Source organism: Mustela nigripes, chromosome 13 (assembly GCF_022355385.1).
Source record: "Mustela nigripes isolate SB6536 chromosome 13, MUSNIG.SB6536, whole genome shotgun sequence".
Lineage (NCBI taxonomy): Eukaryota > Metazoa > Chordata > Mammalia > Carnivora > Mustelidae > Mustela > Mustela nigripes.
This window is the reverse complement of record NC_081569.1, coordinates 101,977,874-101,994,867: the sequence shown is the minus strand read 5'-3', so window position 1 is coordinate 101,994,867 and position 16,994 is coordinate 101,977,874. Positions and strand designations below refer to the sequence as shown.

At 38.2% G+C, this 16,994-nt stretch overlaps 1 protein-coding gene across 9 annotated transcripts in view; it reads right to left on the bottom strand.

The window, feature by feature from the left end:
- The window catches only part of KTN1 (kinectin 1), a 102,124-nt gene extending 85,696 nt beyond the window's left edge, over nucleotides 1–16,428 (bottom strand). For 6 of the 9 annotated variants that reach the window (XM_059373265.1, XM_059373266.1, XM_059373269.1 and 3 more), the window contains exon 1: nucleotides 16,270–16,427. The gene's annotated coding sequence lies outside the window, so the exon portion shown is untranslated. Of the gene's footprint in view, nucleotides 1–15,939; nucleotides 16,033–16,269 lie in introns of those variants that run through there. The other 3 variants (XM_059373262.1, XM_059373264.1, XM_059373263.1) reach the window with 2 other exon arrangements.
- Nucleotides 16,429–16,994: the final 566 nt, after the last annotated feature.

The following is a 16,994-nucleotide window of genomic DNA, read 5'->3' as shown; positions in this document are numbered from 1 at the left end:
CCAATCCAATTAGCCATTCAAAGATTGGACCCACCTGAATGGTCAGTGAGTCTCTGTTTGAAAACCTAGGACGAGCACTTCCCATAAGCCCCTTTTATAGCCTCAGAAAGTTGTTAGAACATTTTTCTTGGTTTTGATCCAAAATTTTATCTCCCTATAACCTCCTCCCAAGGTCCTACTCCTACCTAACATCACGAAACAGGTGCAATCCACCACCAAAAAGTAGTTCTAATGTCTGGTATTAATTCAATTTACCAGCAAACAGAAAATCTACTTCAAAACCTGTCATCCCTTAGGAAAGCCTGATTAGAGTGTTAAAAAGTTGCATCTAAGAGTTATTTTATCAGCCTGTTTTGTTCATCACTTTAGGTCACTCAACAATGAGAATACTAAAATGATAAAATGTTATATTTATTCTTGCCTGTTCCCAGGAAAGGCATAATACTAAAAAAAAAAACATCATTTCACAAACCAAACATGAAATGCAAATGATGAGACAAGAATGTCAAATACTATCCAAAAAGACTGAGGGAACTACTGAAAAAGCTTCACTTAGTAGGAAACAAGAATTTTTAAAACTTGCCCAAGAACAGCCAAATAAACACAGAAGAAATAGACCAAATGCATATGAAAACTTTAGTATATAATTGACAGGCCATTTCAAATCAATACATAAAAAATAGATTTAATAAGCAGTACTAACACAAATGACAGCCATTTTCATAGGAAAATAAGTCCCCCACACCTCAATAATATATGGATCAAAGTTTTAAAGGATAAAAAATTAAACCATAACTAGAAGACAGAAGTGTATTTCTTTGCATTTTAAATAATCCTGTTTTGAAAAAGGCTTTTCTGTGTCTCAAGTAAAACCAAGCGCCATAAAGGAAAAGACTGAGAAAGCTGACTAGAAAAATTAAAGATTTTTACGGCAAAAGAAAAGTGACTAATCACAAAAAAATGACCAAGGTCTGACTGCCCTAACTTACAAGTATCACTTAAAATGTGAGAAAAAGATAAACCCAAAGGACATGTTAAGAAGGTTCTCAAGGGAAAACAAATATATACAATAAATGTATTTTTTTTTTAAATGCAACCTCAGTCAATTTAAAGAAATGCAAATTTCTACTTAAACTGGCAGGGCAAGAGAATGTGAAAATGAGGAATCACAAAGGGGTACAAGGAAAATTTTGGAGGTGATGCATATATGTTCATATATGTTCATTATCATGACTGTAGTGGTTTCTATGTACACATCAAATTTTACACATCAAAATTTATCATATTGTGCACTTTAAATATTTGCAGTTTATTGTGTGTTATATCCTGATAAAACTGCCTAAAATATCAGACATAAAGAGGGAGTATGAAAACCAATATTCTCATTTAGCTTTTAATTATAAATAGTGTAATCTCCTTGGAGAGAAATTTGGGGAAATCATTAAGTATAAAAATAGTGCATACTCTTTGACAGAAAAAAATTCCTACTCCAGAAAAGCCACCAGACATCCATATTATATAGATCTAATCACACAAGTACAAAGACATACCCAACAGTGCTCACTTAGCAATGTAGCTCTGTGAAAACCAAAAAGAACTGTATGTCCAGCATTAGGGAAATGACTAAATAAGCCTGTAATAGAGTTTCACATGTAATATGGTAAGACATTGAAAGAAATATTGCACATAAGTCAAAAACACATAAAAAGTTGCAGAGCAGTATAGAGAGAAAATTACCTTTCACGTGACAGAGTCATGCTCATACATGCTTAGAAAACCCCTAGGAAACATCAGAAACCATTAACTCTATGGTGATTTCTGGATACTTTTTTTGGTAACTTTTCACTTTTTATCCTTCAGAATGTTTATATTTTCCCATCATGCATACATTAGTTTTATAACATAATTTAAACTTAATTTTTTTTTAAAGATTTTATTTATCTATTTGACAAAGAGAGATCACAAGTAGATGGAGAGGCAGGCAGAGAGAGAGAGAGAGAAGCAGGCTCCCTGCTGAGCAGAGAGCCCGATGCGGTACTCGATTCCAGGACCCTGAGATCATGACCTGAGCCGAAAGCAACGGCTTAACCCACTGAGCCACTCAGGAGCCCTAAACTTAATTGTTTTTAAATTACGAGTTTATTTATGACTTAAAAACCAAATTGAGGAATCCATGTGTAGCACTATGAACACTCTTCCAATTAAATATAACAAGAATTGTTTTGCTCTAAAACAGGCACGTCTTCTGGTATTTAAGGGAACTCCTAAGGAAGGGGGAAAATCAAATAGGAAATGAAAGTGTTAATGGCCATTTGAGGCAAAGACAGAAGACAATGAACTGCACTTGGGGAAGTGGAAATTAGGTACTAAAATTGAGACTTTCGAGGGTTCCACAGTCAGCAAAGGCTAATTAAGAGGAAGAAATTCCCATATTTACACAAGAAAAAGGAAAGCTTGCCCCACTTTTCCTACCATTCAAAAGCTAACAGAAAGTTTTCATAAAGATTTTTATAACCATGGGTTCTGAGATTTGCATCCACAGTCTCTGCCAGTCCAGAACACTCCCACCCCTTCAATCAAAAATAACACAAAAAATGGTGCCAACGTCCTGAAATCCGCTGGGAAAAAATTTCTTCTACCCTGTTAAGCCTACACCGTACAGTATTTACATTCCTCCAGAAAGTGAACTTACAAAACAGGGATTATACCTCCAAGAATTCCAAACAGAATAATGTGAGAGAGTATTAAAAAAAAACAAAAACTTTCATTTGTTAGAAGCACAAAAGAAATCACATACAAGAAAGAAAACTCTTTTAAGACCAAAAAGATTAGAAAGAACAGAAGAAATTGTGTATAAGCATCCTTACATATGTATACATACAGATACACAGACTTTTAAAACTAAACAGACTGATAATGATAAAGAATAATAAAACAGAAAGATCTCATCAAAACTGATAATGTGGCACAAAAGAATACATTAGAGAAAACATGAAAGAAAAACTAATAGACACAAAGGAAAGAATGTGAAAAGGTCCAGAAGGTCAAACGGGAATTCAAGGCGAGAAAAGAATCAAGAAAGGTAGTATTTGATGAGATAATAACTGAGAATTTTCAAAAACTATTGAAAGATTAGAAACTTCCAATTCTAGAAGGGCAATAAAATCTAGAAGGAATACACATTTAAGAGTGTGTGTGTGTGTTTGTGTGTGTGTGTATACATACATATATATTAATATACACTTAAATATATATATATATCAGGGGGCACTTAGGTGGCACAGCTGGTTAAGAGACAACTCTTGATTTCGGCTCAAGTCCCTATCTCAGGGTTGTAAGATCAAGCCCTACATCTGGTTCTGTGCTCAGCATGAGTCTGTTTAAGTTTCTCTCTCTGCTCCTTCTCTTCTCTGCCTCAAATAAATAAATCTTTAAAAAAATAATAATAATAAAGGCTATGTCAGATTCAGGATTATGACTTGAGTGTATGATTATGGCATAAAAATACATACATACATACATAAAGTATGTATCTAATGTCCAGATGTCTCCCCCTTTGTAGTGACAATAGCAGCCATTGATGATCTTTGCCTAGACATTATTAAGAGATACAAAATGGTGGTATTCCATTATTCTTTCTTGGTTAGGTAGAATACATCCATAGAAATTTCTCTCCTGCTCTATTTGGTTACCCTGAGACATAAATCATATGAGTAAGACAAATGTTTATTTTTTTATGTATCAGTTGTCAAAATAATAAGCTGGCCCAATAGCAACTAATTAAAGGGTTTTTTTTAAATGTTTTTTAGTATCTTGAATTCACAGGTTAGACATTTGATTGGTCTCGAATCACTAATTACTATCATTGATGTTCAAATTCCCCCCCTTTCTGGCCAATGAGATATTATTCAGGATGGCTCCTGGGTTGTTTTGATACTACCGTCATAGTTTGCGGCCTCTCTGTTGCTTCGGATAGGTTCTAGGCTGTGGCAAACAGACTCTAGAGTTCCCCACGGCCCCTGCCTCATGGTGTTCTCACCCTTGTGCAATCTCCTCCTGTTATGTGTGCAGGAGACCTATGTCTTGCTTCTGATTAATAAAGGAGGGCAAAGTGACATGATCTCAGTCACCTTACATATACATGATTACACTACCTAAGACTGTAACCCATGTTACTAGGACACGCGTTCTCTCCCTTAATGGCTTTGAAAAGCAAGCTGCCATGTTGTAAGCTGCCTATGGAGAGGGCCATATGGCAAGGAGGTAACAACAGCTCCCTAGACAACAACCAGCAACAAAGTGAGGCTTTTACTTGGGCAATCTTCAAGGATCTGAAAGCTGTCAACAACCACATGAACTTGGAAGCAGATCTTCCCCCAGCTAACCTTCAGGTGGGGTCCCAGCCTTGGTGAACACAATAATAGCAGCTCTGTGAAACAATGTAGACCCAATTAAGCAGAGGACCCAGTTAAGCAACTTCTGACCCACAGAAACCGTAGTATAATAATGTGTCTTGTTTTGAATGTGTATTGTATAATAAATGTGTTGTTTCTAAACTTGTAGTAATATTGTAACACAGAAATTAATCATTAATTTGTAGGTTCATCTCATACAATTCCTGCCTTAGAAAATGCCCATTCTAAACACTAGTTTACTTTTATTGAGAGAGGTACTTGAAGACCACAATATAAGCAGCAGAAGTGTTTTTTGCTATTGGGTTTGATCTTTGTTTCTAGGTCTTTTGGGCCAGAAAATGTACACATCTTTAATAAGGTAAATAACTGCATGACTCATACAGATCCTTTCATTCAAATATAGTACTATGGGATTTTTTTACTTAATTTCACTGACCTTAACACTACATCAGTTTTCAACAATGTTAAAAATCCATTTTCAGTAATACCAATGTAATTGCTCATTTCATTTAGCCCACAATGCACACATTACTCAGTACTGGAACAACAATGTACACATTACTACCAAAATTATGATTATAATAGTTGAAGATTTGTTTTTCTTTTTTTCTTTCTTTTTTTTTTTTTCCATCCCTCCTCCAATCTCTTCCTAGAGTATATTCTAACTAGGACTTACAGTCAAGTACCATGTTTTAAAGTCATATGGCATAGTTCACTCTGGCATCCAGCAAGCAAATACAAGAAAGATTCAGTGGTTTCATTTTACTTTTTACTTTTACAGATTTTTAGATTTTTGTTTAATAATTATATAAAATATTTAAACGGCTCCAAAGTCAAGTCTTCAGAAAAAGGAAAATTCAAAGCATAGAATATACCCTTGTGCTTTTCTACACTATGCTTCTTTCCCCGTAAGTAGTCATCATTTTTTTAGACTTCATTCTTTTAGTAAGAGCAATATATATAACCATCTCCTTCTTAGTACACGATTGCATATTAAAAACATCTATCCACTTTGCCTATTTTTTTTTAACTGCATCTAGAGGCAGTGGACCTCGTAGAAACTAAATAACTTGGAAAGAGGGGTAAAGGGAGTTAGCACTGATGGGAAAAAAAAGTTTTAAAAACTCTCCACTCAAAATAAGCCCAACAAACCAAAATTTCAAACCACAGAAGAAATTTAATGACGGGTGGGGTGCCTAATAAAAAAATTAACACCAAAGCTTTACAAAATAGTCTTCACAAAGATTTTTAAATTTGAACATGTTGAAGATGTCAGAGAGATAAGAGACTCCTTTAAAGTAGCCAAAAGATTATAGAAAACCAGAAGGAATTCAAATAGACAGGTATGTATGAAAAAACAACTCCAAATCCAAGAAAACTGTAGATAATAGCATAGAGACTCAACAGAGAAGATAGTCTACACTGAATAGAGAGGTATTGGTAATTGCTACATAGTACTAAATTATGTGGCATAGAAAAATAAAGGAAAAAAACCGAAATAACAATTAAGACCCCAACTTAGGTCTTTCAAAAGAGAAATGAAAATAACAGAAGCCATATTTAAAGAGCTGAGAATTTTCCTAACTTGAAGATCAGATTCCTCACAGTATATGTAATTACTCTCAGTAATATCCAACTCTAGTTGGATATAAAGAAGTTTGTCCACACTTACAATGCACTGTGGTGAAACTGCAAAATATCAAGCACAAATTGCTGCTACTTAAGGAAATAATTAACCAGACTGCTTCACAACAATGTCTGTAACTTAAGGAAACCACATGCAAACACTGGCATCACTAAAATGTTTTCAAATCTCTTATAAAGTCGCATGGGAATGTAGACTTCAAAGTTACCTATACTTTAAACTCTATCCATACTTGAACATTCTTACATAATTACGACCCTATGAAAGCAAGCTGTGGACACTGCATAAAAACTAGTACCTCAAAGACTTACTTCAAAGTATCTAGTAAATTCACGCATTTTAGCCTTAAAAAAAAACCAAACAAATGCTGATCAATAAAATTTTAGAGAAAAGAAAACAGTAGCATTAAAAGAGAACAAAACTCAATTCCAAGCAAAGAATTGTGAAAGGCGACATAAAAGGATGTGTAAGAGTATCTTTATAACCTTGAAGTAGAGAAGGATTTCTTAAGACACAAAGTATAAATTGTAAATGGAAAATACTAATAAATTAAACTAAATTAAAATTCTGAACGTTTACTAAGATAACATATAAGGCAAAGAAAAAAAAGTATGAGACACGAAGTAGGAGAAGGCATTTGTGATACTTATCAGCAAAGAATGAATATTCAGAACATATACAGAACTCCTATCAAAAACAAAAACATCCCAACAGAAAAATAAACAGCCATACCGAGAGAAGGGGAAAAAAATAGCCAGCAAACATTAGAAAAAAGGTTTCTTCTCAGGAAGCAGAAATGTAAAAACTATAAGTTATCATTTCATTAGGGTTTCTAACTTTAGCATTTGCCAATTATCAAGTATAGGCAAGAACATGAGCCAACACATGTATATATTAGTGAGGGGAAAAAATAAACTGGTACAACGACATTGGAAAACATTTTGGTGGTACCTAATAAAGCTGAAAATGCACCCCCTCCAACAGTTCAGCAATCTCATTCCTAGTGTAAACAGGTGCTCCAAAACAATATGCTTAAACTGCAAATTTCAGCTCATTAGTGGGTAGCAAAAATCAACTTAGTGGGTCTTAATCAATATTCTTATTTTTAATGAAATGGACTAGCATCACATAGGTACCTTTTCTTGAACATTTTTTGTTACAGATGTGGCACATCTGATAGCGTAATGAGTCTCACAATATAAAATTTATTACAGTAAGTAGTAACAAAAAGGTTTTTCAAAACACTATCCTGGGAAAAAAATTTTAAAAAATAAGAAATAAATAAAGCACTATCCTAGAGACATTTATGTATGCAAGTGTACCAAAAAACCTATGCAGGGTGTTCACAGCATCATTTTTTTAAACAGCAAAAGAAAAGTGGAAACAATTGAAATGCCCATGAACAGGTAATTAAGTGAAAAATATTCACACAAACAAAACAAAAAGTTCAAATACAAAACAGAAAAAAATATTTTAGGTATAAAAGTATAAAAATATATGTGGCAAAACTACAAAAAGAAAAAAAAGCAAATATAAATGGTTACTTCTGGGGCAGAAAAGCACCAAAAGGAATCAAAAGTTAGGATAATGTTTCTGAACCGCGGATTAGGTACAAGGCTGTTCACTGTATCCTTACTCTGTATCTTACATATATCTTATAAATACTATTTTTATGTACTTAGTTTTAAAAGAAAAATTTTTTAAAATAAAGTTGAATGAAAGGTACACAGGTATTTGGTACAAGGTCACTTCTTTTGTATTTTATCTTTAAATTGCACAGACACATTCTATATTCTCTTGTACATCCAAATCATACAGTATTTGTTTTATTTGAGAGCAAGCAAGCCCGCACAAGCAGGGGAATGGTAGGGAAGGGAGGTGAAGAGAAGAGGACTCCTCGCTGAGAAGAGAGCCTGATATGGGGCTTGATCCTGGACCCTAGGATCATGACCTGAGCCGGAGGCAGGCACTCAACTACTGAACCACCCAGGCACCCCTCAATATTTGTTTTAACTTTCAACAAAATAAAAAGATGACAAGAACAAAAAGGTCAACGTAAGTTTAAAACTAACAAACAGGTATATACTTCCCCCCTTCTTAAATGTATACAATATAATTACTACAGCACTAAATACCTCTAGAAAGTTACACTTTGAAACAAATCCTCCATGCCCCAAAATAAAAGCAAATACTTCAAAATATAAAGAAATTTCTAAAATCTTTACCAAAAATACCTAGGGTTTTCTTGACCTACCAAAAAGCTACCTTAAGAAATCAAATATAGTAACCCAAAGTAGTAACTAAAACTCCTTATACCAAAGTAATGTTATTTTAGGGGCACCTGGCTGGCTCAGTCAGTGGAGTGATTGATTCTATCTCAGGGTTTTGAGTTCAAGCCCCATGTTGGGTATAGAGATTACTTAAAAAAATAAAATCTTAAAAAAAAAAAAAAAGTAGTATGTTATTTGAAATGCTGCTGGGATGTTTTGCTTAAATAAAACTGAAAGAATATGGAATATAATTATTCAATTCATGCCAGATAAATAATGCCAGACAAGCAGACAAGAATGCAGCCTTGCCCATTTTATAGTTATTTTATATTTATAAGGTATTTTTTTTCTCCCTTACCCCTATTAAACAAGGTAAATGCATGGGTTATATTTTACATAAAATTCCAAGGCTAATCTTAAGTGTGTATTTTACTTGAAAAGTACTCCAAAAATTTCCAATTCAGAAAGACTCAGTTCAGGTTAAAACTAAATGTAATTTTTTGGACTCTCCCCCACCTGCAACTACCAAAGGAACAAAAGAACTAAGACACTTTTACAAAGGATCCAATTTAACCTTAAATTACAGTTAACATCTAGGTCAAACTGAAAGAAATTACTTCCATCAGAACAGTGTACCAGCCACGTTTTATATACCACAGTACATGAAAACTGTATCTAGAAATGAAGAGTACCAAATGATATGAGAAATTCACATCACAGAAATCGTAACTGTCAGTCAACCTCATTCAGGTTAAGAAAACTATAAAAAGAATTAGAGCACATTTCAAATAAACATGACTTTCCAATAAACTAAGTACAGGTCAGAAGCAACATAAATGAATTCAACCTGTGTGTAGATATTTAGAAAGTAAGGAAACATCCTAATCAGCAACATAGCACTCAGAACACTTGGGAGCTTTCAGTGTACAGCTTAGCTTGTTCTAGTTTATTTCAAAGACAACTAGATCTAAACACATGTAATCACTAAATTATGTACACATTTTACTCAAAACACATTAATGATCAACAAAGTTAACTGGTACTAGGCACAGATGCATTTTTGCTAAAATTCGTGTATTAAAAGCTTTCCATTCCGCTCCCAAGAGTAACCCTAAAACCCTTATTCTGGAGGTTTCATTTTACATGGGATTTCATATCAATCAACTAGCCTTGCTAGCAGAGAAGAATGGCACAAATGATAAGCAGAAGGCTCAGTGAGTCCTCATCATGTTCAATCAAGCAATTCATTCATTGAACTGACCACCACCCACCAGAGATAGAGTTCCATGGTAAATGACAAAGTTCCCACTTTGTAGCGCTATATTCTTATAGGTGAGACAGCTATCAAGCAATATAAATAAGCATATACTATAATGGTTGGTAGTAACTGATCAATGAAGAAAAATAAGGCTGGGACAAGGAATAGAGTATTTTAGGCAGGGTGGTAAGGGTTGGGCCTTTCTGATATAGCCACTCAGCGATGCCTACAAGATCACATGGCAGTAACTCATAATACACAGTCAAAAGAATTAAAACTAAAAAAATTTCTTAGGATCCAGAACAATCATAGTCCATCTATTTTCTACATAAAACATTTTATGGCATTTGGTTTAAAGTTGCTTTTTCTATTTCCTCCACTTAAAAAATTTCAAGTTCTCAAATTTAAGTCACTAACATTAAGAGCCAATCCTCTAACTCTGGGAGAAAAAAAATCTGTGTAACATTAATGTAGTTTTCTAACACCTAACAGATAATTGCACATGGACAGTGCCTTATTTTTATTTTTTTTAAAGATTTTATTTATTCACTTGACAGAGAATATAAGAGAGAGAGAACACAAATGGAGCAGCAGAGGGAGAGAAAGAAGTGGGCTCCCTGCTTAGCTGAGCAGGAAGCCCCATGGGGGCACCCCTATTTTTAAGACATCTCTACACCCATTGTGGGACTTGAACTCCACCAATGATGGACCACACTCCACCAACTGAGGCAACCAGGCACTTCCTTCCTTCCTTTTCCTTCCTGCTTTCTATTTTTAGAAGGCATACTTACAAAACAGCTCAATGAGTGAGGACAGACTCTAGGGTCAGAACACCTCAGTTCACATTCAGGTTCCTCCTCTTGCTGCTCTTTGGACAAATTATTTAACCTGTCTCCCTAGTTTCCACCCAATAGTAACAATCTCATAAAACTGTTCAGAAGGATTAAATATGGTACTGTACAGAAAGTGTTCACAGAGACTTACAGTACTCTAATAATTAGCTATCTCTTATGTAGCAACTAGTAAGATAATACAAGCAAGGCAAATGAACCTTAGGCAGGTTAAAGATAGTAAGTTCACACATACAGTAAGTGGTACTAACTAGCAAGACCAAACTTAAGCTCTTCAGACTCCCTACCATGCTTTTTCCATTACACCAAACATTATATAAAGTACTGAGAAAAAAGAAAATTGCATAAAACCTAGGAGTTATTAAAGTTTAAGACGTGTAGGTCTCCTAAGTACTGACTTCCAGCTTATTACACCAGGCCAGACTGTTTCCCTGGCAACTTAAATGACTCATGAGCAAAAATAAGTAATAATTGCCCCACATTTTCCAGTAAGAATGTAGAATATCAGGTCTCTTGATAGCCAATTACTGAAAATCATATAAGTTCTGATAACTAATCATAAATATTACTAACCAGTCAAAATAAAGAAATGTGGATAAAGGACATTTTCCTCAAGTAATGGTAGGCAGCTAGGATCCTATACCGCAACAAAACCTTTTCAATATGGAAGCTATCTTCAAGGATCTCTTCCAATGCAGTAAATGACATTTCTCCCCTTTGTAAAAACAAAAGAGCTAATATCTACAGAAAGCTAAATGTTTCTGGAGAGCAGTCTACTCTCCTATATACTCATTTATTTCTATAAATTCATTAAATAGAAGATTAAAAACAGAAGCTGTTATTTCTATAAAAACTAAGTTACATCCTTTGGAAGGCCTTAATGAAAGGAAAATCTAGAATGATTTTTAACTTGGAATGTTTCCCAGAGCCCAGATTTTCACTCCATTTTAAAGAAACCAATACTAGAGGGGCGCCTGGGCTCAGTGGGTTAAGCCGCTGCCTTCGGCTCAGGTCATGATCTCAGGGTCCTGGGATCGAGTCCCGCATGGGGCTCTCTGCTCAGCAGGGAGCCTGCTTCCTCCTCTCTCTCTCTGCCTACTTGTGATCTCTCTCTGTCAAATAAATAAATAAAATCTTTAAAAAAAAAAAAAAAAGAAACCAATACTAGAAACCATAGGCAATGCTTCCAGGGTATAATTTACAGAAAAAAGATCAGTAACTCTTACTCAGAGACTGATCCAAATAAAAAGACAAAAATAAATGTTTTGAGTTAAAAAAAAACACTTAAGGTACATATAGATATGAGTTCTTGCTTCAACCAACTTTTTAAGTCACCTAACCAATGGTCCTAATCGCACAGGGAAGGTCCAGAAGATCTTAGCACTCTAACATCACTACCTCCAACAAGGAATCCCAAAGGCTCTTGCCACTTTTCTTCTGTTCTCTGTTCCTGCGTAAGGAGCAAACTGAAAACTCCATGTGTTCAAGAATGAATCCATCACAGAAAGAAACTGCAGGATAAGGATTTAATTCACTTACAATGAACAGATATTTAATAAATCTTTACTTTGGATTTAATAAATCCAAATAATAATAAATATTTATTTATTAAATAAATATTTAATATATCTTATTTAATAAATCCGAGACCCTTAGGATCCATCAATAAACAAAACAGACAAAACACCCTGTCTTCATAAAGGTTACATTACAGTATGTACAGTATGTATGGCAGAGAGGAGAGACAATGAACACGATTAACAACGAAACTATATAGTATATTGGAAGGTGCAAGTGCCATGGAGAAAACAGAGCTGCATACAAGACTCATTAAGTAGGGGAGTGCAGCTTTATTTTTTTGTTAAGACTCATTTATTTATTTATTTGAGAAAGAAAGGGAGAGGGAATCTCCAGCAGACTCCCCAACTGAGCTTAGAGCCCCACTACGGGGCTGCATCACCACCCTGAAATGAGGACCTGAGCCAAAACCAAGAGCTGAACGCTTAACCGACTGAGTCACCCAGGCATCCCAAGGGAGTGCAGCTTTAAATAAAGCAGTTAAGATAGACCTTTTGAAAAACATGTGAAGAATAAAGATTTGAAGGAGACGAGAGAGTTGGCCATGCTGATATCTTAGGGAAAAATGATCCAAGGAGGGACAACAGTCAATTTAAAGGCCTTAAGACAGCAAACAGGGCTGGAAAGAAATAAGTAGGGGGCAGAGCAGTAGCTAACTTGAGAGGTAAAGGATATGGAAGAGGAGATTCTATAAGGCACTGCAGGCTATAGGGACTTTAGCCTTTATTCCGCAAATGAAAAGTCACTGCAGTGTTTTGAGAAGTGATTGGATCTGCTTGAAAAAGACTAAGGGAGCTAGGGAAGAAGCAGGAACGCTTCTTCCTTCAGGAGGCTAATCGCCAAACTCGAGGCTAAAGATAAGATGGCGGGGACCAACTTAGCAAGCAATACAGGTGGTAAGAAGTGACCAGATTCTGGATATATTTCCAAGATAACACAAAGCCAAGAATGCCAAGTGTAAAGGATAAAAAAGAGATTAGTCAGGAATGACTCGCAACTTTTCTTTTGCCTGAATATTGGGTAGAGCTGCCATCAAATGAGATGGCATAGACTGCACCATAGGAGTTTTAAAGGGAAAAATGGAAGTTAGCTTTGAGTTGACTACTTCACCTACAAGTGGAAAAGCAGAACAGGTTGTCTGGAGTACAAAAGGAAAGCCTGGGCTGGAGATATAAATATGGAAGCCATCAGCCATGACATTGGATGAGATCACCAAGGGAGTATAAAAAGAAAAGTGAACCAAGGACTGAGCACTTCTACTTCAAGAGTAGAGGATGAATCATAAGGCTGAAAGAGCAAAGCAATTACTAGGAGAGAAACCCAAAAAGCAATGTCCTGGAAGGAGGGGAGAGTATAAACAAATTAACTTGGGTTCTACTTAGTGTACAAATCACTTTGCTGAAACCAGATTTAAGCTAAAAGTTCTTAATCCACCTGTGGTAAAGATGATACATAAAATACTACATCACAACTTTTTCGAAAGGAGTGGAACATTTCTTAAAAATAGCCTAGGAATACTCTATCTCCTAGCAGAGTCTCTACTAAAACTAGGCTTAGTACTAAAAGTACATTTTGCCTATCCTTCCAACGTTAAAGCCAAAGGGGTGAGGGGGAAGCCTAAATGGTTTGCTCTCTCTCTCAAAGATCCAAAAATATTTAAAAAGCAAGTGAACAGCCTGGCATGCAAACAATTACAAATTATCATTTCTTTTTCTACAGCTCAGCTACAGCAAGTTAAGTTCATCAAACTCCTTAATTCACAGTACTTAAGTTTTTCCCGTTTCATTCTGTTTATAGAAAAAGTAGCTTACACTCTTACCTAAACCAATGTTTTCCCTTTGATTTGCACATGAACTACATTTTTAAGATCAGAACATCCAAAGTCATGTTCACAAAAACTGGAAGAGAAAGCAGTAAAACCCAACTCTATTTATGCATAAGAGTAATCAATGTCATTTATAAAAAACCAGTTACTTGCTTCTAACCTCTAAGTATACTCTGGATTTACCTTCAATGTAATTAAAAACATAAACAGTACAAGAACAAGCAGCTTATAAGATGCTGTCATCCTCAAATATTTTAATGTTCCTGCAAAGCATGATTTCTCTTCACTTCTTTATTACACATTAGAGATCAGATCCCTAAAAAACCCAAAACCTTCCTGGAAACATTAGAGATCTTTTAGATTAAAACTTTCTTTGCAATACAAAAATTAGAATAAACATTCAATTAAATATACATCTTTCCATATCTTTTCAGGTAAAATTCAATTTTTACTTCAATAACAGTAACAATTTTAACATGAGTCCTTCAGTCCTTCAAAAAAGCCTTCACTTATTAGGCCCTTTAGAAAAGCCATATTGACTGTTATTTAACATCTAATTATTAAAATGTTTTCCCTACTCAAAGGAGATTAAGGCCTACAAACTGGAAGAAGACTTGGAGTGAGAGATCCAAGAAAACACATCATCAAGCAGAAGAGACACTGATGTTAAGGAAAAATACAAAAAATACTAAATTGGGAACAAAATCATAAATGGTTCTCCATATTGCTGACCCTGAGTCATCAAGAAAAGGTTAAATAATATTTGATATCCTTTATAATTTTAAAGTGCTTAACACATTTACGAAAAATTTTCATTATGCTTTCTTATCTTTTAAGTTTCAGTAGGAGTCTCAGAAAGGTAAACAGAACACCTCATTCTCCAAGCACACCTGACAGATACTGTTATGACTGCTCATGCTGCAAAATTAGAAAACTCATTTCTAATTCAATGTTACGGAGGGAAATTAATGTTTTTCTTAGAACCTACCAATAAGCCCAGCTACTTCTTGTTAGATCCTAAGACAAAGGGCGAAGGGGGGAGCTTGTTTATGAGAGAACACAGTAAATACCAAAGTCTACAGCAAAGCAGGTCTACCAGAGTACTCTGTTATTCTTGGGAAGATCATCCCAATCTTGTTAGCAACCGTTTTAGCCAACCTGGAGACGCCAGCTAGGTGAGGTAGCACCAGTGCAACCTAATTTAGCAAGAACTCAAACTTTAAATCAATTCCTACTCAATTCAAAGTGTTTCATACATCCCAAGGTATTTATCTATAGCAAGGCACGGGTGTCTAAAATCTTCAGGACTTTCCACAAAGCATCTCAAAAAAAACCCACAACTTTAAACAGTCAGCTCTTTAGACAGTGCATATGCACATGTCTGCTATGGAATCCTTCTCTGATACAGGCCCAAATACGAATTTCGATTCCTCCTTCCTCCCGGGAGAAGGAATGTCTAAAATTAAACAGCCCGCTCTTGAACCTAATCAAGCTGCTGCTGGACGAGGTTAGGATGCCGCTCCCCGTGCTGGGAGCTCCCCGTCTCTGGTGCACACACACTCCTTCACGACAAACGTGTGTGCGGGGCTGCACATCCCACACCAGGTGTCTGATTACCGAACGACTTTTCTAGGGGGCCGGTTTGATTTTCGGCGGAGCTCCCCAACGCCAAAAATCTCATTGTTGGAAACCGAAAGGGGGAGGGGGAATCGCTAAGGAAGACACACCCCTCGGGGAGAGGAAGGGATAACTTCCCCCGGCTGGAGGGCGGTCCACATTTTTCCAAACTCCCCTCAGGCCGCTTTCCTAGCCCCAACCGCCCCCCACCGCGACCCGGGGACTCGCACACGGCGGTGGGAGGAAGCACTGGGAAGGGGGCCAGCGCCGGTTCCCTAAGTATCCGGAGGGACAGCGAGAACTGAAATTCCAGCATGGCGTAAGCATGGCCCAGCTCCGGCCCAGGGACGCCGCCGGAGACGGGCTCCCTCTGTCCACCGGCCGAGGACGCGGTAATCCGCCTTCCTCCTGGGGGCCCTCAGGCCCGGCTAAAAATAGGAGCCTCGGTCACCCCAGGGCCCTCTCCGGCCAACCTCTCACCGGGAGACGTCCCCAGGAGACTCCGCGCCCGCCAGCGCTGCCGCGGAGCCGGGGTCGGGCCCTTAGCGGCCCGGCGAGGCCAAGCGGTCCCTCGGAACTCTCCCGCCGCGGCGGCCCGGCTCCGGAGGGAGCCCCGCCGCGGCGACCCGGCGCCCGAGGCCTACCGGCGAGGAGGGGCAAGCAGCGGGCGGCGTCCGGGCCCCGGGGCCGCGCCCCCCGTCCGGCGCAGCCCTCCCGCCCGCCCTGGGACACCGCGGCTGGCACAACCCTCCCCCCCTGCGGTCCCCGCGGTCCCCGCGACCGGCGCCAGGCCCGGCGCGGCCTGCTTACCCTTACTCTGCGCAGCCGGGAAAGGAGACCGGGAAGACGCGGCGGCACGGGCACTACAGCCCGGGCCGCCCGCTCTGAGGCGCCGCCACCACCGCAGTTGCTCAGGTGCCGTCGCGCCGCCCGGCAGGAAACGGGCAGCTTCGGGGCGGGGCGGCCCCCGGCACGTCCCGGCGTCTGGGCCGGCGGTGCCCGGAGACCGGCCCCTTAAAGGGACAGGCGCCCGCCGCCTCGACCTCCGCGCGCGCGTCCGGGGGCTCCCGTAAGCCTCAGCGTGAGGCTGGTTCGGGATTCCGGGGCTTTCCTCCCGAGGCAATGTCCCGCACCTAGGTGGGGGGGTGGGAGCACAGGGTTTGGAGGCTCAGCGGAATCCCCTTCATTCATTAGCCCTGCTCTCGTTCTCTCTCCCTCTCCCCCCTTTCGCCAAAGCTGGTTTCGTCTTGCGTGGCCCTCCCACTGAAGAACCACCTGGCCCCCACACTGGATGATTTTTTTTTTTTTTAAACCTTAACCAAATGGTACCCGATTTCACCCTGCCCGTCCTGAATTTCCTCCCAGAAATCACTAGAAAACGAAATCATCTTCTCCTCCGTCTCCAGAGTTTGCCTGAATTCTCCTCTGGGTAACCCCAGCTTCAAGCGGAGAGAGAAATGAAAAACCGACCCAAACAAATTGTATGCAAATATTATGAAGCTGTTGTGTCTGCCAGCTGGTGGCCATTCATTAAG